Source organism: Bos javanicus, chromosome 6 (genome assembly GCF_032452875.1).
Source record: "Bos javanicus breed banteng chromosome 6, ARS-OSU_banteng_1.0, whole genome shotgun sequence".
NCBI classification, from domain to species: Eukaryota; Metazoa; Chordata; class Mammalia; order Artiodactyla; family Bovidae; genus Bos; species Bos javanicus.
In genome coordinates, this window is record NC_083873.1 from 116923900 (window position 1) to 116943279 (window position 19380).

The window sequence follows — 19380 nt, forward strand, 5'->3', positions numbered from 1 at the left end:
CCTTTTTCACAGTGGATTTATTTAGGCCAAGAAAAAAGGAGCATTCCTAAGCCCGTGTGTTACTGTTGTTCAGTTGCTCAGTCGTGTCCAACTCTGTGACCCCATGGACTGCAGCACACCAGGCCTCCCTGTCCATCACCAACTCCCGGAGCTTGCTCAAACTCATGTCCACTGAGTCGGTGATGCCATCCAACCATCTCATCCTCTGTGGTCCCCTTCTGCTCCTGCCTTCAATCTTCCCCAGCATCAGGGTCTTTTCCACTGAGTCAGCTCTTCACATCAGGTGGCCAAAGTACTGGAGCTTCACCACCAACATCAGTCCTTCCAATGGACATTCAGGGTTGATTTCCTTCAGGATTGACTGGTTTGATCTCCTTGCAGTCCAAGCAACTCTCAAGAGTCTTCTCCAACACCACAGTTCAAAAGCATCAATTCTTCGGCGCTCAGCCTTCTTTATAGTACAACTCTCACATCCATACATGACCACTGGAAAAACCAAAGCTTTGACTATACGGACCTTTGTTGGCAAATTAACATCTCTCCTTTTTAATATGCTGTCTTTGTTGGTCATAGCTTTTCTTCCAAGGAGCAAGTGTCTTTTAATTTCAAGGCTGCACTCACTGTCCCCATTGATTTTGGAGCCCAAGAGAATAGTTTGTTTCCATTTTTTCCCCGTCTATTCGCCAGGAAGTGATGGGACTGGATGCCATAATCTTAATTTTTTGAATGTTGAGCTTTAAGCCTACTTTTTCACTCTCCTCTTTCACTTTCATCAAGAGGCTCTTTAGCTCCTCTTTGCTTTCTTCATAAGTGTGGTGTCACCTGCCTATCTGAGGTTATTGACATCTCTTCTGGCAATCTTGATTCCAGCTTGTGATTCATCCAGCCTGGCACTTCTCATAATGTGCTCTGCGTAGAAGGTAAATAAGCATGGTGGCAATATACAGCCTTGACGTACTCCCTTCCCAATTTGGAACCAGTCCATTGTTCCATATCCTGAGTCTTTGGGGGGCAAATTTTTTGCACTTGCATGGATCCTGAGTTCCCTGGCAGCCAGGACAAGGAGAGAAAGAAGATGCTGCTATGGGCTGTGGCTGGCGAGATGGGGAGCCCTTGGGCATCTGTGGCCTCCTTCCCTCTCAGGTCTGAGACCAGGGCTGAGACCAGGGCCCCACCCTGCAGGTAGGCCCCAGAAGGGACTGGAGAGCCACCTCATGACCTCAGAACAGGGGCTGAGCCATGCTGGTCACCCCCAGCTGGGGCCCGGACCCCACCCCAGGCAAAGAGGAGCTGAGGGGTGCCCAGGGTTATAGGGGGCTCAAGGAGCTGGCCCAGGCCTGGGCACGGGGAGACAGGGATGGGGCAGGGCCTCCAGGGTGGGCCGAGCCCTGCTGACTCCTGTCCCCTCCCGGAGCCGCCTGACAGGGCCACATAGGCCTCCCCGCCCCACCCCACCCTGACCCCTCCATCCCTCCTCCTCTGTAGGCAGATAGTCCTGCCCAGCGTGGGCTCCCAACTGAACCCCCACCAGGCAGGGGGCTTGACCAGCACCCTCCCTGACCACCCTCCTGCCGGCCACTCCTCATGTACCTTGAGACCACCACCACCCGGCAGGGCCTTCTTCTCCCTGGAGCCCAGCCCCCTCACCTCCCTGGCACCCACCTCACCTGCTCAGGCTCAGGGCTCCTGCAGGGCCAGCTGTGCCCTCTCAGCCCTGGGCAAGCGCCCAGAGGAAAGCTCAGCTCCAGGGAGCCCCTCTCTGGCCCCACAGCCTGGACACGGCCCGCAGTGTGGAGTCGCCCCGGAGCTTGGGAGGGCCGAGGGTGAGGGGTTGGCAGTGAGGAGCCTGGCTCAACCCGGAGGCCGCAGAGGCCACAGAGCAGGGACGGGCCTTGGGCTGTGTGGGCCCCCAAGGCGAGGCCCACCAGGCTGGCCACCAGGGCAGGGCCCACCAGGCTGGCCCCAGGACAAGGCCCACCAGGAGGCTGGGCCCCAGGGCAGGGCCCCCCAGGCTGGCCCTAGGACAAGGCCCACCAGGAGGCCAGCCCCTGGGGCGGGGCCATCAGGAGACTGGCCCCCGGATGGGGCCCATCGGGAGGCTGGCCCCCAGGGTGGGCAGTCCCAGAGCTGCCCCAGCAGCATGTCCTTGTCCTCTGCACACAGCCAAGGCCTGGCCGTCTCCCCAGCGCCACCCGCCTGACGAGGAGCGAGAGATGGAGGCCAGCAGGGGCCCTGGGCAAGCGGCCCCGGGGGCTGCACACCCCACTCCGCTGGCCCAGCCAGCCCCGTGCTTCCTGTCAAAGGCGAAGTTGGCGAGGGTTCCCACGAAGGGGCCACCGGCAGGCCTGTGGGGCCGGCGAGGATAGCTGGGCGGGCCCTGGGGGTCCTGACTTGGGTGCCCTCGAGATGTGGGGCAGCGAGGGGCCAGGCCTGGGCTCCCCAGCCACACCGAGGGCCTCCCGTGCTGGGCCCCGCCTCAGCGCCAGCGCCGGACACAAGAGTCAGCGCTCCTCCCCCATTCTGTGGCCGCCCCTCAGCGCCTCTGTGCGCCCGTGCTGCGTACAGCCCTGGGGGCTCCCAGGAGGACACAGACCGAAGCCGGCCTCCAGGGTTGGATGGTCGCAGGACACGCCCCGCGGTGGTGCGGGCTGGGGGTCAGGGGCCCCTCCATGCGAGGACGGCGGCCGCACGGGCTGACCATGGATGTCCACTGGCGACAGAGCCGAGCCGGGCAGGGGGATGCGCGGGGCCAGGCCGGGGGCCTAGCGGCCAGGGTGCGGGAGGGGAAGGCAGCCGGGGGGCTTCCTTTCAGCAGGGTGTCAGCTGCGGCAGGGTCCCGAGCTGGGGTGGGGCTGATCCGACCAGGGTCTCAGGGCAGAGGCTGGAGCCTGGAGGGGCTTCTTGGGGGGAGTGGGCTGCATTCTGGATGCGTTGTGTAGGCAGAGGCTGGAGCCTGGAGGGGCTTCCTGGGGGGAGTGGGCTGCATTCTGGATGCGTTGTGCGGGGCAGAGGCTGGAGCCTGGAGGGGCTTCCTGGGGGGAGTGGGCTGCGTTCTGGATGCGTTGTGTAGGCAGAGGGCCAGTGGTGCCTCGGGCAGCTGTCCCTAGCAGCAGGCTTCCTATTCGCGCCTTTGGCCCTTTGGCCCTGGATCAGGTCCGGAGGGTGAGGATGACTTCTCAGGCCGCTCTTCGGAGCCCTGGGGCGGGGGCGGGGGTGGTCCATGCAGTCAGTGTGGCCAGAGCATGCGGGGAGGCCTGCCTGAGACTTCCCCCCCGCACCTTCCTGGAGGTTCCCACAAGGCCCAGACCCCGCGCCCCACACCGTCCCACCTTACTCGCCTGGGTGCCCTGACACCTGTCTGTCTTGGGGAGGGAGGCCCCTGTGACCACCTGGGGTACACAGCAGAGCTGGCAGGCTGCCCATCCTGCCCAAGGACACCCCCACTCTCTCTGGACCCCTGGCAGCCCTCCCACCCCAGGCCACAGGGGGGGAGCTCCTCTTCCCAGGAGGAAGGAAGGAGGTGTCCGCCCCATGCCGCCTGCAGGCTCCGTGCCAGCCTATCCGGCCCGTGAGCTCTCGCCAGCGGGGGCCGGGCCGCCAGCACTTTGTGCCCGCTGGGCTCCCCCGCCTCCTGGGACCACCCCTCCCGGGCTCAGGTTCCCTGGCGCCCTGCCCGACAGCCTCCCCCGGGGGCCCGAGATGAGGCCCCCGGCACGGCCTGTAGAGAGGAAGGGCTGAGCCCGGCCTCAAAGGACCAGCACCCTGCCCGGTGACCCTGTCCGGCTGGACATGGATGTTGACAGGAGCCCCCGGCCCGCCCCCGACCTCTGCGGCTCCCTGGGGCAGGGGGGCCGGGGGGGGACCCCAGATCCAAGGAGGGGGTGGTCTCAGGGCCTCACACCTCCCCAGGGGGAGCCAGGCGCACCTCCCCTGCCCTCCCCTCTGCAGGGCTATGTGAGGGCACCGTGCCCTCTCTGGGGTCCTGGGCACGTGGCCAACGGCTCATTTGCACGGAAACCTGGATTCCTCGGCTGTGTGAGGACACCCCGAGGGCCGGCTCAGGATGGGCGCCGGGCACGGAGCACCTGCGGGGCTGATGGTCCAGGTGGCGGACGCGGGAGGCGCACCCGGGGGAGACTGCAGGGCAGGAATAGGGCAGCGGGCGGGCAGGCCTGCTGGGCGCCTCCAGGCAGCGAGGGGGCGGGGAAGGGATGGTCGGGCAGGGCGAGGTCAGCTGGCTGGTGGACGGAGGAGGAGCTGGCCTTCGATCCCCATCCCGGGGCGGGGGCAGCCCCCAGGCTCTGGGCGGGGGCGTGACATGATCCGATTAAGATGCCACTCTCTGACTGTGGTGGGGCAAGTGAGGAGACTGACCGGCCCTGTGGTCAGTGGGTCAGTCAAGGGGCCCGAGGCCCGAGGCCCACGTCCGCTCGGGCCCGGGGTGGGGGGTGTTGCCGTGCGCAGGGCCCATGCTAGCAGCTGACAGTGGCGCTGGAAGGGGGCTGGGACGGAGGAGGGGTCCTGAGCAGAGGGCGCTGACGGCTCAATCCCGCCCGTCACCGCTCAATGGCCCCTTGTCCCCAGCCATTGAGCGCGGCGTTCGGGCCCCCTGGCGACGCCCAGCCACGGCCATCTCCGGGGAGGCAGGAATGCAGCGGGCGGGGCCCGGGCTGGGGGTGGGGGCGCCCGTTCTCACGCCCGGGGCCACTCAGGCTGACTCAATTGGAATTTAAATACTGGCCATTGTTGTCCCCAGAATGGCCAGGAGTCAGCGCTGCCCTGGGGCCTGGACCCGGCCTGCGCTGGAGCAGCAGCTAACCCAGCAGGCCAACCCCGGCTCTCCTGAAGGGCTGTTCCTTGCCCCCTCCTCCAGGCAGCCCTCCTGGACTCCTCTAGTCCTCTCTACCTGTCCTCCAGCTCCAGCTCTGTCTGTGCTGGGGGTGGGTGGGCAGGGTCTCCTCCAGGGCTGGGCCCTGACAGAGACATCTACACTCCCCAGGGAGCCTTGCCCATGGGCTGTTGTCTCCACGACTGGCCCCGAGCCCGGCCTCTTCCTGAGCCCCTGGGCAGGGGGTGGAGTTGTGCAGGGCTGTGCTCTCAGTCAGAGCAGATTTCTGAGCACAAGCCCCCTTCTGGCTGGCACCCTGGTGACAGTCACGCATGCCCTGAGCTCTGGGTTTATAGGGTGGGGCATCCAGGGTTAGGGCTGATGGCACGTGGGAGCCCCCAGACCACGAACCTCAGACCCACCAGCATCGTCACTCCTCCAGGCTGAAGGTTGTCCCCTGGTTCAAACTGGGACCCTGGGAAGGTACAGCCAAGGTGGCACCTGGCTTGTGGAGGGACACACAGGAGACCACAGGCTGGCCTGCCACCCCCACCACCCAGGCCTGGGGCCGCGAACCCCGTGTCACCGCCGGACACCCCGGTCTGCAGCCTGAGCTGGTCCCCTGCCCCCGTGGAGCCTTCCGGGTGAGACTCCCCCAAGGCCCCTGACGCAGCTGGGTGGCCGTGCCCCCGGCTCTCCCGCCATCCGGCCTGTCCCCAGCCCCGGCTCCCTCCCAGGGTGGAGGACGCTCGGCTTGCCCCCCAGCCCCTTCCCACCACCTCTTCCTCCGCTGAGACTTCATTCATTTATTTATTTGCTGAACCTCTGACGTCCCTGAAAGAGGCCTTTGTCCGCTCAGACAATCAATGGCACAAATGGAAATGAAGTTGTGTTTGAGGAAAGTCTAGAGTGTGTTGTTGGGGGGAGTGGTCCAGGCTGCGGGGTGGGGGGACCCTGGGGGTGGGGCACGCGGCCAGAGCGGAGGCTGCCGGGGGGACCCTGGGTGTACTCACCCCAGGCCTGGCCGCAAGCCCTCTGAGAGCTGCACATGCCCACACGGAGAGGACACGGATCAGGGAGAGCAATAAGGACCAGTCCTCACAGCCACCTCGCAGCACCGCCTGCGCCTTCTCAGCGGCCAAGCTGGGGGCGAGGAGTGGGGACCCTGAGCACACAGCCCTCTGCCTGGGCCCTGACCTCCCCACGCGGGACCCTGCGAAACTGCGGGGACCCTGAGGCTGGGCAGAGGCTGGGCGGGGGTGGTTTAACTGTAAGGACTTTTTCACTGGGGTGAGACAGGAAGGTTGTACGGGGTGGAGGGGGCTTCCAGGCCAGGGAGGAGGTGAACAGGGTCCCGGTGGGAGGCGAGGAGGCTTGATCGGGTGGTGGCTCCGAGGCTGAGAAGCTTCTGAAATGTCTCGAAGGCAGAGCCCAGTGGACGTGCTGTGGGTGTCAGGGAGAAGGTGAGGGGTTGGCTTGAGGTTGCCTGAGTCCTCCCTGCTGACCCCGCACCCCCTCCGCCCTGAAGCGCCCAACAGAACAGAGTCCTTGGGTCAGGACCCACAGCACACCTGCTCACACTCAGGACTGATAGTGCATGAGGGCCTTGGTGGCCACCAGACAAAGCTGGGACCCCGAGAGCATCTTTGCAGAGGGTTTCCTGGTGGTGGTGTTTGTGGTCGGATGGAGAAGCCTGGCTGACAGGCTGGGGCAGGAGGCCTGCGTTCTCTCGGGCTGGGCCTGGGCCCTGGGCCCGGTGGGGATGGGGAGGGGTGGGAGGGGCACCCTGCCACCCTGGGCGGCCGGCAACGCTGAGCCAGCACCGGCCACCTCCTCCCGGCACAGCGCCCGCAGCACCCGACGCAGACGCAGATGCGGCCCGTCCACAGTCAGGGGCGGCCAGAGTCAGGAGGCGTCAGGGTCAGCGGCCAGCCTGGCGGAGCGCGAGGGCAGCGGTGCTGGCCGGGGCTGTCGGCCCAGGGTCTGCTTGTCCATGCGGCTGTGCCCGCCCAGCTGAGGCTGACTGGACTCCAGCCTCGACCTCAGCCCCTGTGACCCTGTCCTCCAGAGTCAGGATGGTCGAGGGAAGGGCCCCAGGGCCCCAGCTGGACCCACCCCCAGGGGCGCCTGTCTCCCAGCAGGGGGTGCTGACCACCTTCAAGCTCCACGGGGAGGCCTGAGCCCCCAGGTGGGTCCCAGAAGTCAGTCCCCTCTGGAGACACCCCCGATGCTGGGGTCGATCGGCCCGTCCAAGGACCTCGGGGGTGAGGCTGGACCTGTGTATCCAAGGTCACGCCCTCGGAGGGCATCTGCCGTCGATGTGTTGACGGTCATGTGCCCAAAGGGTGCAGCTGGGAGGCCCATCTCAGACCCCAGGGGCCACCACGGGGGAAAGGTATGGGCTGCTCGCTGGGTGGCCTGCAGAAGGTCCCAGGCAGCCTCATCTGGTCATGACCTCCACCCTCCAGAGCCCGCAGAGCTCCACCCGCCCCCTTGCCCTGGGCCTGCGAAGTGCCTTTGTCAAACCGGGCGCGGTGGTTTTGATGCGCTCGGGCTGGTGTCTGAGGCCAGGGTCCCAGTGAGCTGGGCTTCTCGGGAACGCTGGAGCTCTGGGCCACAGGCAGAAACACATGGTCTCTCTTCCGGGCTCTTCCTGGGGCCTGGGTCTCCCCCGGGCCTGCAGTGACTGACCACAGCCCCCGGGACCTACAGCTCGGGACTCAGGGCCATGGGGCTACCCCGGTGGGAGGGGGCAGCTAAGCCCAGGGGAGACCTGAGGTCAAGCGTGAGGCCAGTGTCCCGAGAGCCCCCGGTGGGCGTGTGGCTAGGGCTGGAGGGGACATTTGCAGATGGAGGGCAGGACGAGAGAACCCTAGGGCAGAAGACAGGGCCGTCCGCTTGTCGGCTGGGGGACCTCAGGAGGCGACAAGGACCCCCATGCGCTGCCGAAGCGCCCAGGAAGGCAGCAGAACCCAGCGGTCAGTGGCCAGGCTGAGGACGCAGGGCGAGCCGAGAGCATTCCCGGGGATGGGCCCAGCACCGTGCGCTGCCTGGACCAGGGAGCCTGCTCCTGGGAACTGGGGGCCGGCCGAAGGCCAGGCAGGCTGGTGGGCTCCGGGGACACAGCCGCTTGGCCCCTCCCCATGCCCGCCTCACTCTGTTCTGGGGGCCCAACACCCATCCCCCTCACTCAGTCGTGGGGACTCTGAACACACGCCCCATGCCTGGGAGCCCTCATCACGGGCAGTGAGGGCTGGGGGTAAGGCCCTGAGCCGTGGGCTCAGAGGGGCTTCCCAGGTGGGCCCCAGCCGGGCGGGGGTTTCAGAGGCAAGGACGCGCGTGGCCAGCGCAAGGGCGGTGCCTGCAGGGCCCCGGGCGGGGGACTGCAGCTGGGCGGGGTCACCCCCCGGGGATGGTCTGGCCTGGGTGCCTGCGGGAGGTGGCGTGAGAGCGGTAAGCCCACACCGGGCGCCCCGCTGCCCCCGGCCCCCTCCTGACCCAGATCTCACGGTGTCTGAGCAGGCAGGGGCGGGGATCTGAGGTCACCCCTCCGTGGCCCCTCACGCAGATGGGGCACAAGGCCTACTGGGCCCTTCCCTCCCGCCGCCTCTCCCACCCTCCCCCCAACCCTGGAAGCGGCTGCAAGCCCCCCCAGGTCTGGCCCCCGCCCGGATCTGGGACGGATCGCCCCGGGAGGGGCTGGGGACCAGGGTGCCGTCTCTGGGGACGGCTAGCCTGGCTGCGGACGGGGGATGGCGGGCTCGGGTTTCGGCTTGGCCCCTTCCCAGGCGCCGACACCTGGCCTGGGTGCGACGGGCCCTTTCTGCCGCGGGTACAGATAGCGCCCGCTGCGCTCACCGGCTGTCCAGGGGACAAGGGCTGGCACTGGGCTCCTGCCGGGCCAGGGGGTGGACACGGCGGGCCAGGGCCCCCAGGGGGGGCAGAGAGATGGGAAGCCTGCCGCCGTGGCATCAGCTCCGCTCAGGGGTGCGACTCGCTCGGGCTCACGAATGGCCCCAAAACCCAGTGCCCAAGCGGACTGCAGGGAGGGGGCTTCCTGGAGGAGCAGGGGGTAGGGGTCCAGTGACGTCCCCCCACCTCCAAAACATGAACCACCCCCACACCCGACCGGCCCCAAACCCGGGCCCAAGAACGCAGCGAAGAGAGCAGGCAGGGAGGCCCTGGCCGGTCCAGCTTGGTTGGGCGCCCAGCTCCCCCGTCTGGCTCTTGCGATCCCAGCCTGCCCTGCAAGCAGGGGAAACCTTAGTGGCTGCGACACCTCCACAGCCTCAGTATCCCGCTCTGTGAGATGGGCTGGCTGCTCCGCGAGCCCCCGCCATCGCTGGGTTTTGGCAGCTGTGTCTGAGTGCCTGTGCTGTGGACGGCTGGGAACTGGGTCACCGCGCGGCCCCCAGACCCCTCTGTGCAGACTCTCAGCCCCTCCACGGCTGCATGCTGGGATTCACCGTGCCCGTCCACGCACTCACACGCGCACCCCGTGTGCCCGCACGCCTGTGTGCACAGAAGGAGCAGGCTGGGGCCCACGGCGGGACTGACTGGTCAGGCTCTGGGCCCCGGGGTTACTCCAAGTGGTGCGGTCAGCAGGGTCCCAGTGCTCACCGGCCGGGAAGCCGAGGCCTCCCACCCAACCACAACCCCCGCCTACCAGGGCTCTCAGGGCCCCGTGGGCTGAGATGGGGCCTCTGCCCACCAAGACCCTGCACGCCCCTTCAGCGTCTGGGCCCCACCGCCCCGGTCTGCAGCTGGCAGGGGTGGGAGCGAGAGCACGGGCCGCCCTGTGAGCTGGGCCTGGGGCCCCAGAAACCGCGAGGCCCCACGATGACAGCCCCCCCTCAGGTGGGGCCCACAGCCTGGACCTCAGGGTCCCTGCAGAGACAGGCAGCCTCTCCGAGGCCACACAGCTCCCCCGGGTGGGAGGCAAACAGGGCGGTGACAGCCCAGCCCCCACCGGCACTCGGTCTGGCCAGGGCCCTCCCGACCCCCAGCCCTGTGCTGTGCTGGGCCCCCTCACCACCCGGAGGCCTCAGTTCTGAGCCAGGGCCCTGCCTGGGCCACGGTTCCCGTGTGACCCGAAGCCCCGGGGGGCAGGAGGTTTCAACAGCCCCTAGAGTCCCCAGGGAAGCCCTGAGCAGGGCACCACGGGTGGGCCTGGGAGCTTCTGGCAAAGCCTCTGAGTCCTGCCACCTGGCCGCCCCCTCCTCCTCGGGGAGCTCCCTGGGCTGAGAGCTGGGAGGGTCAGGGCACAGGCCCCTTTGGCCCTCACCCCAGGCCCCAGCCTCAGGTTGCTCTTCGTGTGCAAAGCTGAGTTGAGGGCGCCCCGGCGTTCAAGCCCCACGAGGCTGCAGACCCCAACCAGGTGCCGGAAGGGGTGTCTCCGTTGTCTGCGTCCGAGGCCCAGGTGCCCGTGACCGGTAGCATGGGGAGGGGACGACCTGGACAGACCACCGGCCCCAGCACCACCCGCATCTGGCCCTACCCTGGCCCTTGGACCCCAGCCCCTGCCCTACACTCGGGGAGTCCTGACTTCTGAGTGCGGGGTGGGGGAACCCCCTCCGCAGGTGGGCACACTCAGGGAGTCCCCTGCGTGGGGGTGAGGCGGGGGTGGCATGGGGAACCCCCTCCGCAGGTGGGCACATTCAGGGAGCCCAGGGCCTCTCCCCGGGAATGGTCCCAAGCCACCCCACCCAAGCCAGCCCCGCCCCCACCCCGCCCCCGCGCCCCCCTGGCGCGCAGCCCAGCGGCCGCGGAGCTCATTAGCACAGCGGCAGCCCCGCCGAGCTCGCTTTAATTGGGGCCGGCAGGACGTGAGAACCCGGGGACCCCGTGCCCGGGCTGGGGGGGAGGGGGCGCCCGCCCGAGCCGCCCGCAGCCGCGGCCCCGGATTAGCGCGGCTCAATGGCCCCAGCCAGCGGTAATTAAAGCTGCCCGCCCGCCCGCGCCCGCGCGGCAGAGCAGAGCGCACTGTGCGCCCCGCGCCCGGGGCGGGGCCTGCCCCAGCGTCCGCCCCGGGGGGCTCGGCCGACAGTCCGTCACGGGGCGGCGGGGTCTGGCTTCTGAGCGCAGTGTGAACCGGCCGGCCGCTCCAGCGCCCTCCCAGAACCCCTGCAGGCTTGCCGCTGCCTCGGGCCTCCCGGCAGCTGCCCCAGGGCCCAGCGAGGTGGCTGGACACCGCAGCCTGAGACGCAGCCCCGGCTGAGCCCGCGCGGGTCCCTGTGTGTGCTGGGTGGGTCCCAGGGGGCTGGGGCCTGCAGGACACCATGACCTTGGTTTCTCTTGACCTCCCCGGGGTTCCCTGTTGCCCAAGGCCCACACCTCGGGGTCCTGGGGCCTAGAGGAGGTTCAGGCTGGGATGTAGGGCCCACCCTGGTCCAAAGAGGGGTGTAGGGGACAGTGCCAGAGTGTACCCCAAAAGAGCGGTTCCAGAGGGTTCCTGGGGGACCCTGCTCTGGGCTGGCCCCCGGGGGCAGGTGGTGAAGCAGAGAGACTGGGGGAGGTGGGCACACAGAGGGCAAAGGAGGGGGTGCGGCTGACGCAGGAGGCCTGGGCGCCGGGCAGCCGGCGTCTGCGTCCGTGGGAAGAGGAGGGCCCAGGGGTCCTCGCTGCGGACAGGCCCACGGTGGAGCGGCTCCCTCGGCCAGTCACCCCCACGGCAACCCTGTCATTACTCGATCGGGTTTCCCGCTGCAAACCCCAGGCTCCGTGCGGTTTCTCCAGAGTCACAGGATCTGGCCAGGCCTGTCCTTGTCCTGGCCAGGGGGTTGGGGGCCCCTGGAGGGGGTGTCTCCCCTGTCTCCTGCCTTGCCCAGAGGCGAAGGGGTCAGGGCTGGTCCACACCTCCCTCGGCTAGCACAGGCAATGCTCCTGGACTCAGCATCATCCCTCTAGGGGCCAGGAATCGGGGATCCTCTGTCTCGGGCCTCCCACAGCTCAGGGTGCCCCCTAACGCTGCACGGGCCCCACGCCAGGACCGAAGCTGGTCCCGAGCCATCTGGGGCCCAGGCACGCGGTGGGGGCCCAGGGACACGCAGGAGCAGAGCTTTGGGCCCGAGGAGGTGGTGGCTGGGTCTGCCCTCAGGCAAGATCTCAGAGGCAGCCGGGGCAACCCTGGAGGGCCCCATAGGCCCCAAGAGTCAGCCCTCCTGCGGTGGGTCAGTGAGCGACTCACAGTGGCCCCCCTGCCTGGGTGTGCTCGGACACCATGCCTGCAGCGCCCCCCTACCCATCCGAAAGGCCTGCCCAGCCCCCCCACCCTGGCCCCTGTGGGTGCTGGGCGGCCACAGCAACTGGGGCTGTCAATGTTTTACCAGCAGGCGAGAGGCCGTCCTGACTTGGGGTGGTAGCGAGAGTGGGGCCCTCGGCCGCCTGGGTCTGGTTTGGCCACATTTTTCTCTTGGGAGACAGGCCTGTTGCTTCCTCTGTGAACATGTTTACTCTCCCCAGGGCGGGGGTGCTGGCCGCGGCACATGAGCCTGCGTGTGCATGCGTGTGCATGTGTGTGCAGGCGTAGCACATGGGGCCCTGGGCTCGGGTCCCAGGGGGCAGGTGGGGCTTTGAGCCAGCCCGCAGCCCCTGATCAGTAACTGAGACCCTGAGAGAGGAGGCCCAGTCCAGACCGCACTGGGGGTGTCAGGACCCCTCCTCCCCAGGAAGCCCCCCGGCCAGGCAGGGGCCTGGGAGAGGGTGAGGAGGAGACCCTGGGTGAGGGAGGCGGGGGCCAGGGCCCCTCATGGTGTGACCCCACCCCACACCTCAGTGTCCCCCTCTGTGAAGTGGGGTAGCAGCAGCGCCCCCTGTGATGTAAGCTGAGTCAGGTGTCCCAGGGGTCTGGCGCTCAGCTCCTGTGTGTTCCGAGGTTCTTCTGCACCCTGCCGCCTCCTGTCTTCTCCGGGACCCCCTCAAGAGTCACCGACCCCGGGGCCCAGGAGCTGTTTCCAGAGAGAAGGCAGAGCCACCCGAGAGGGGTGATAATTTCGGTCCCGTGTGATCTGGGGGCCAGGAGCTGCCCGCAGGGAGCGCAGACAGCAGAGAGAAGGCCTGGGGGGAGCCAGGCGAGAGGGAGGCGTGGGCTGGCCGGCAGATGTTCCAGGAGCTGCGGGACCCTCGGCCAGGCCGCCCGGCCTTTCGGCCACTCAGAAGCTTTGCTTTGGCCGGAAGGGGTCCGGGGCTCTCCCCGTCGACCCCCGGAAGCCAGGCAGGAGGGAGGGCTCTGCGGGGTGGGCACCCAGGGCCACCTCCTGCCCGGCGGCCCCTCGGCTCCCAAGCGGGCCGAAGCCCTGGTGAGGCCGGACCCCGGGGCGGGAGGGGTAGGGAAAGGCAGACGGCGGGGTCCCGCGGGGGAGGGGTCCTCCCCTCCCCTCCCCCGACCCCACGCCTCCCCCACGCCCCTCCCCCGGCCCCCGCCCCTCCCCGGCTCCGGTCCGGCCTGCGCGGGGGCGGGCCGGCGGAAAGGGCGCCCCGGGCGCCGCTCAAAGGGCCGCTAATGTTCGCTAATCCGGGCCTTTCAGGCGGCCGCGGCCCCGGCTGTTGGCCCAACAACAGGCGTCTGAAAGGGAGGCGAGGGGGCCGCTGCCCCGGCCGCCCCGCCCCCGACCCCGGCGGCCCCGGGAGGACAGGCCGCAGGCCGGGCCGCAGGTGCGCCCGCGCCCCCGGGGAGAAGCGCCATCCCGAGGAGGCCGAGGCGGGCCGGCCGGTCCGCCCCTCCGGCGGCGCGGCGGTTCCCAGGCCCCGGGCGGGGCGCGGGGGCCTCCCGTCGCAGACGGGCCGGGCCCCTCCGGAGCGTGACCCCGGCTTTCAGCGCCGCCCCTGGCCCGGCCCCAGCGCCTCGTTAGGGATTTAATTAAGGAGCCGCCGGGGATTTGCATAATCTCCGAGTCGGGCTGGGAAGCCCCGGGCTTGTTGGGGGGCGGGGGGGGGGGTGGGGGGAGGAGGAGGAGCCGGCCGAGGTCCTCTGTGGGCTGGGGTCTCCCAGTCCGCCAGACGGATGCACGGAAGGGGCCTGGACGTGGTGAGGGGACAGGTCAAGGCAAGGGGACGCTGTTGTATTGGAGCCGCCCTGGGATTCCCCATCTCAGCCAGAGGGTCCCGCCTCCTCCCCCGCTGACCCGCGAGCTGTGGACTCAGCTGGGCCTGGGCCCCCAGGCCAGGCAAGCGGAGGGGCCCCGGGCACCAGGCCCCCCCCCCTCCCCGCGCCCTGCCCCCAGGCAAACAGTGAGTGCAAACATTCCAACCCCTGCCCGGCCCTGGGGAGCAACAGGGCGCGCGCCTTCCCACAGGTCCTTGGCGCCTGCCCCCGCGGCTGGTGGCAGCCGGGCTCGGGGGTTCTGGCCGTCGGGGGTGGGGGAGGGGTCAGAGCAGAGTGGTGGCACACGGTGGGCATGCCCTCCCGGGTCACAGTGCCTGTCTTGCAGAGGACAGGGACCGCTCTAGCACCCGCGCCCCCTTTATGGCTGGAGCGCGTGCTGACCACTTTGTGGGTGGGAGTGGCCCCAGACAGGTCCTTGGACCTTGGCCCTGAGCGCAGAGGTTAGACAGGAGCCTGCCTGCCCTGCGGGCCTGCTCTTGGGCCCTCGGGGTCAGCAAAGCCAGCCCTGCAGGGCTGTGTTCCCAGAGCCTCTGTCTCTCTAGGCAGTCCTGATCCGGGAGACTGAGGCTCTGGCAGGAGGTTGAGGAGGGTGGTACGGCCTGACCTGCTGCCCGCTGTCACGGCAGGCAGGACAGAAGTGCCATAGTGTGGCCGCCGGAGGGTGGCCAGGCCTCAACCACGGCACCGGCAGCTCCCCTCCCAGCGCCTGGCACCTGACTGCCCTGTGGGCATTCCCACAGCCTTCAAAGGGCACTGTGGGGCCTGCACGGGAAGGGCCTTTCATCTCGTGGGTGGCCAGCTGGGGGCTGGATGATCCCGGGGGTTAGAGCCACCACCCAGGCCCTTTCCCTGGCACCCTCCTGGCACTTGGCCTGGCTCAGGGTGTGCCCTCTGCTGATGCCCAAAGCTCCACTCCTCTGCACACTGGGGTGCAGAATCCAATCTCGGAGACAAGCATTCTGGGTGAAGTAGAACAGGACAGCTTTATGCCTCTGCCGGGCGAAGGGGGCCACAGCAGGCCAACGCCCCGAAAGCCACGCGTCCCAGCCCGGGGGAGGCACTGAGAAGTTTTACAGGGATTGTGCGGAGAGGACGCGGTCAGCGGGGGGACGCTCTTCTGGTGGGTCGGTGGCGGGGTGCGTAGGCCAGCATTGTCAACCCTGACGTCTAGCTCATGGGGTCTACATGCCTGTGGGCAGCTCAGCGCGGTTAAACGTGGACTTCACCTGTAGGGGGTTCTGGTGTCTGTGGAACAGCTCACAGATGTCGTTGCGTGGACCTGCTGGTGGGGAGACAGGCTCTCACCCCGCGTCTGCTCTTGTGTGTTTGTGTCTCCCTGGTCTCACAGCCCCTCCCTCCCCTAATGAACTGCTCAGATCTGCCCACTGGACCTCAGGAAAGGGGCCTGGAGGCTGAGTGGAGGGTGGTTCCTGTCATGAGAGGCCTGGAGCCCCACAGGCCCTGCTCGGTGTCCCTGCCTTGGCGGTTGGCTCCCGGGGTCTCTGCGTCAAGCCCCCGCGGTGCCCGTGAGGCTGGAGCTCCTGCAGCCCTGGGCCTCGAGCCCTGTTGCTCCTGCGGCTCTCAGGCCAGTGCCTGCTCCTCATCCATGGCCCCACGGCCTTCCCTGAGCCCTCACTGGCCTCCCCCTGCCCTCACAGGGGGTCTTTTTCACATGCTGCGGTCTGTCGTCACTGGGAGGCTGGCCCCACCCCAGCCCATCCCATTCTTGGGACCCCACTCTAAGTTGCAGGGCAGGTGTGATGAGCGGTCGATGCCCCATGGGGTTGCCATCTGCAAAGGGCTGTGTGACCCCCGGGGAGCCCGTTTCTCCAGCTGGGAACCACCCCCCACCCCACTTCCAGATCCCCAGAGAGGACAGGTGATGCCTGAGTGAGCCCGGCACACAGGTGCTCGCTCAGACTGCCCCGTGCGGGCCTAGGCCTGGACCCCAGGGGCTACACTGTGAGGACCCCACCCAGGCCCACTGTGGGGCATGACTGCGAGGGACCTCCCCTCTGCTGCTGCCCAGAAGGACGGCAGGGGGGCAGGACCCGGAGGGGGACTGTGCTCGGTCTGAGCCTTGGTGACCCATTTCAGCCTAGTCAGTTCCAGGGGGCATCCTCTGGGCTGGGTGTGAGGCTGGGAGGAGGGAGCAATGTGAACCAAGCCTGGCAGGTGGGCTTGGGGACCCTGGTTGTCCCTGGAGCTTTGCCAGGGCTCCCAGAGACGAGGAGCTGCCTGGGCACAAGTCTGGGTCTCGGCAGGGCACCTTCTTCCAGCTCTTTGTGCCCCTGAGAACCTGCACTCACCTCAGCGCGGGGCTGGGGTCAGGAGGGCGGCAGCTGCCAGGACTGGAGGGGGCGGGGGGCCGGACGGGACCCGGGAGGGGACAGCCCTGGGCCAGTCCGATGGGCATTCTGGAGCGAGGGGGGTGCCAGCTCACAAGGAAGCCCACCGGGCCCTGTGTCCAGCCGAGGTGCCCGGAAAGCCCAGAGGAGCCTTTGCCCCGCACCAGAGAGGAGCCAGGTGCTGTCCTGTGGGCGGCTGTCACCCGGCAGTGTGCAGGCAACGCAGGAGCTCCAGCTGCGGTGCCCGCGGTGCCTCTGTGGGGGTCGGAGTGATGAGGGGGGTGCTCTGGAAGAGCTGGGGGGCCCAGGAGCCCGCTCAGGGAGCCCCAGCCGGGTCAAGCAGCTGGGGCAGCAGGGCTAGAGGCCGTGAAGGGCCACCCTGGAGGGGTGACTCGTGGGAGCAGCCCGCCCACCGCCCCAGGGTCGCCTCTCGCCCAGCAAGTCTGGGTCTGCAGGGAATGCAGAGGAGCCCACTCACTTCCAGTTAAACCGTCTAAATATTATCCCAGGCCACTCTGCAGCTCTCTCCCCAGAGCTAGAGCAGCCAGGAGCGGGTGGAGGCCTGGCTGGGGTAGGGGACCCCTGAGGGCAGCCCGAGGCTGTGGCCCCGGGTGCGGCTGCTTTGAGGGGTTAGAGGGGTCGGCCCGGGGCAGGAGCCTCCCCGCTCGGCTCTGGGCGCAGACCCCCACGCGCTCTGGGAGCAGCGGGGACCTGGCCGAGTCTCAGGCTCTGGGGGGCTCGGGCGAGGCCTTTGCGTGCCCCCTGGGCTAAGGGCCGGTCCCTCTTGAAGGGGCCTTTCTCCCGGCCCGAGTGCGGCGGAGCCCCCCGCCCGCCCGGTGCCCAGGCTGGCTGCCGGCGCCTCGCGGCCGGCCGGCCACAGCCCTGATGTTGCTTTAATAAAACAAAGTTTTTCTTTCGTGCGCGGCCTCCAGTGGTGAAAGGGCCGATTTACGGAGCGCCGCGCCCCCCTGCCCCTCCCGCGCGGTGGCGCGGCCCGGCCGGGTAATTTATAGCTTCTCCTCCGCGCACTCGCCGCGGCCGCATGACTGGGGCCATTTATCCCGGCCCCCCCGCCGGCGGCCGCGCGCACGCCCTCCCGCCCGGCCCGGCGCCTTCCCTGTGAGGACGCGTGGAAACCCCGCGGAACCCCGGGTGGAAACAGGCCGCCCGCTGGCGCCCCGGCGGCCCGCGGCCACCGCCCAATGGCCAGCCCTGACAGCTCCATCCCGTCAGCCGGACGTCAGGTTCCCCGGGGAGTACCGCCCGCCTGGAGGAGGGGGCCTTGATCACATCCCGGTAACGACGTCCTGCTCGGAGGCTTCTAGGTCCAGGGCGGGCCTGCAGCCAGGACGTGGCTTCACTCATTGAAACCGCCGGTGTGTGCGGGGTGCCCTGCCCACCCGCGGACCCCCAGCCCGAGGACGACGGGGTGAGGGTGCCCGTTCGGGGCCAGGCCTTCTCCAAAAGGCACTGGGGGCCCTGGAGAGAGGCTGAGGCTTAGGACCCCAGGTAGGGGACATGCTATTATGGGCAGGACTCAGGGGGTTCCCGTGGAGGCCCCGGGCTGTGGCCAGTCCTCTTAGAGGGGCCTGCTGCCTGTGGACGTGGGCATGGCTGCCACACGCGTGTCCGTGGGCGTTTGTAGACCCAGGCCCTGCTCCGGGTCGGCACAGGCAGGTCTGCTGGCGCGCGAGGCGTGAGCGCGGAGGAGCACAGACGGGACGTGGGGACGCAGGGACGCACAGGAGCGCGGACACGGACGGCGTGCTCCCTGCGCGTCCGCACGGTGGTGGACATCCTGGTCGGTGCCCAGAGACTGCGAGGGTCATGCCGGCTCCTGGTGCCAGCCCCTGGCCCTGCTCTCAGGCCCACCCCCGGAGTCCTCCTTGAGTCTGGTCACCCTGTAAACATCAGGACACCCCCGGATGGACCTCAGCCTCTTCCCCACACTTCTGGGCCGTCACAGGGGCCCCTCACTGGCCTCCTTGCATCCACCTGGCCCCCGTAGTCCATTCAGTGGCCGAGCCCCTGGCAGATGTGGGCGGCCCCTCTGCCAAACTCCAGGCCCCACTGGGCAGGACCACACGCAGAATGCTCAGGGTGCCACGAGACCACCCCCCATCGCTCACCGAGCGTGGGAGACACCCACCCACACCTGGCCTCCCCCCCGGGGTGCGCCCGTCTTGGAGAGACAGAGGCGAGGTGGTGAAAAGGCCGCTGAATCGTGTGGAGGGAGGCGGCCACTGGCCTTCCGACTGGCTTACACTGTTTCTTGGCCCCACAAGGGCTCCGGTTTCCCTCTGCCCGGGTGTGCCGTGGGGGCCTTGTGTAGGAGGGGTGGTCCCCCCTCTGTAGGTGACACTCGGCGGGCAGGGTTGCAGGCCAGGCAGTGGGGAAGACCGTCCACAGCACTGGGCGGACAGGGTCAGGGTCTTGCAGGCGGGGGTCTGGGGCTGTCCAGGCCCTCCGTCTCACCCAGCGCTGCGGGCGGGGGACTGGACATGGGCTGCCCAGGCTAGGGGCATCTGAGACCTGGGTCTCTTTGGAGGAGAGAGTTTGCCCTTCCCTCCCAGCCTGTTGGGGTCAGTGGTGGGGCCTGGCAGCGTGGGCAGCCCCGGGCGAGGGCCCGACGGGGTTAAGCGGCTGCCTGCGGCCCCACCGTTACAGTCAGTCATTAAAACCCCATCTCCTGCCTGTGTCCCAGCCCTCCTGGGGCCTCCCGGGCCTTTGTCTCACTTTCTAAGAGTCTGACAGGACCGGCCGGGTGGGGGCCCAGGAAGTGAGGGGCACGGCACACAAAGCCCCCCAGCCCTGGCGCCTCCTCTGCCAGGGTGCCAGCCCAGAGCCGCTCCCAGGACGCCCTCCCTGGGGGCTGGCACGGGCCAGGCCAGGCGGGCAGCCCCCAGGCCCAGCCTGGGACGGATCCACCCTGGCCGCACCCCCAGGCCACCCCTGGGCTGTTCCCAGGCCCATGGCGGCGAGCCCCCAGCCCCCCGCATTTGCCCACGCTCCACTGAAGGTTGCTAGGAGCCAGGCGGGGGTGGGGGCGTGCGGCGGGCGGAGGACCCAGACAGGGGGCGGACGCCCAGGGACAAAGCCAG

At 68.5% G+C, this 19380-nt stretch overlaps 1 long non-coding RNA gene across 1 annotated transcript; it reads right to left on the reverse strand.

Annotated features, from left to right (window-relative positions):
• LOC133250120 (uncharacterized) lies at positions 1-1979 on the reverse strand. Its single transcript, XR_009737238.1, has 2 exons — positions 1668-1979; positions 1-1046 (listed from the first exon to the last, which is right to left on the reverse strand). It is a non-coding gene; the product is annotated as an uncharacterized LOC133250120 (long non-coding RNA).
• Positions 1980-19380: the final 17401 nt, after the last annotated feature.